We start from the raw sequence: 1981 nt of genomic DNA, 5'->3' as shown, positions 1-1981 counted from the left end.
AATACACAACTTTAGGTTTAGGATTTAAAGCAAATAATAACCCCCTCGCAGCCAGGGGAAGCAAACCATGGCAAACCAGCGCTGGCAGCTCCAAGGTGCAAATCCCAGTGGCGAGAGGGCATCAGCGCTGGGTGCATCGCAGCTCCTCACAGTGGACCTGCACCCAGATGTCAGAGGCTGATTCCTTAAGCACTGACGCGTCAAGTGTATTTAACTATTGCACAGCTCCTTGGCTGGAAGCAAACATCGCCGAACGCCCAGAGCACTTCAGTCTCTGGGCAAGTGTTTCGCGAACATCCATCACTGTAGCTCTCAGCTTCTCTTCCCATTGCTCTTATTTTAATTAATCTCTGCAGGTCTGACTTTCCAGTGCCAATGGTCTTGCACAAGGCTGCCGGTCCTGGGAGAAGTGAGAAAGTCAAAGAGGGTCCCACGGGCGAGGGTGTATCAGAGGGATGGGGACTCTGCAACGACAGGGCAGTTCCTGGGGAGAGGAAGCCAGCTCCACCTGTTAGAAATTTGTTAGAAATACTTAAACTGGGAGAGATCCCCGTGCAATGCCCAGGTCCCCAGACCCATCCCTATCCTCCGGCGAGGCTCAGAGTAACCACACTGTAAAGGGAAGAGCATTGGCATTTCTACTGGCCCGGAGCCCGCGGCGACGGGGCCAGCAGCATTTGCCGTAGGGCTTCCTGGCTGCGGAGACGTGACCCCGCTCACCGAGCGCCCTGGAGTCGCCTGGGCGCTTGAGCCAATTTGTTCCAACACCGCAATTAGCAGTTCATCGTGGCCAAGCCATGAATAACGCAAAGCCATGAATAAAGTGGCTGTAGTGCCGCCCAGCCGGAGAGGCCTCCCCTGCTAAGAACCAGGGATTTTCTGGGGGAAACCCTGCTTTGGGGGGGCTGGGGAAACCACTGGGGCCCCCCCCAGGCCATTCAGCATCTCCCCACTGCAGCGGGGCTCAGGCACTGCTCCGCCTCGCTCGGGCTGCGAGAGGTTAATGGTTTTCAAGTGACTCCTGTGATTAACTTTTCCTAAATCTCCGATTCTTCCCTGCCTTCTATTTTTATAAAAAGAAAAGGGGGGGAGGCAGTATTTACAAGGGATTTCACTCAAATAATTAAATAAATGTGATCAGCCAAGGGACCCTTAATCCGCTTTGACTCACGTCCTGGGGAACAAACGCGGAGATCTTTGCTGCCAGCGAGGTAGGGAACAAAGCAACCCCGTCCCTGCCTGCCTGGGGGCAGAGCCCACAGCACCACCTTAAATCAGACACTGTGTTCAGACATAGGCACATCACCCAGGGACTCTTGAGTCGGCACCGGAGAAAAACACCTCTTCAGTCATCTGCTCCCACTGTGCAGCCAATGTGTCCATGCCCAGGCCTGCAGCCCACCATGCCAAGGCAAGAACCGGCCACGTCTTTATTTCGGATGGCCAAACGCACGTAAACGGCATCGGCTGTGTTCACGCATCTTCCAGCTGCAGCGTCACCTGCTCTGACAGCACCCTCCGCAGTACACGCATGTGAAAGGGAGGAACCTTCCCATTTCTTCAGGTTTTGTCCAATATATTAAACTTTTAACCTGAAAATGACATGGTTAATTATCATTTTTATACAAAAACTTAACTGAAAATCATGCAGATGGTTCTCCCTAACTCAGAGAGAGTTTCTCCCTAAGGAGAAACCTTTGAGCCCCAGAAAGGAGTTTGTGGCTGCTGGGGCTGTCCTGCATGACTTGGTGCTGCAGGGAGCGGTGCTGGGGCTGTGCCTGCTGCACCGAGCTGCTGGGAGCCAGTTAAGCCCATGGGTCCCTGCACCCCCATCAGTAACACCCCTGAGTGAATAAAAGGGGGGTGTTTGCCCAAGAAAACCCAGCACGGGGTGAACTAGAGCCACACCTGTGCTACCGCAGGGAGACCTTGCGTAACAGCCTTCCTAATTCTCCCCCCCCCCCTCGAGTCCTCCAATCCG

Source organism: Aptenodytes forsteri, unplaced genomic scaffold (assembly GCF_000699145.1).
Source record: "Aptenodytes forsteri isolate BGI_AS27 unplaced genomic scaffold, ASM69914v1 Scaffold136, whole genome shotgun sequence".
Taxonomy (NCBI): domain Eukaryota; kingdom Metazoa; phylum Chordata; class Aves; order Sphenisciformes; family Spheniscidae; genus Aptenodytes; species Aptenodytes forsteri.
The sequence above is the reverse complement of the archived record's forward strand: the minus strand, read 5'-3'. Positions refer to the sequence as shown.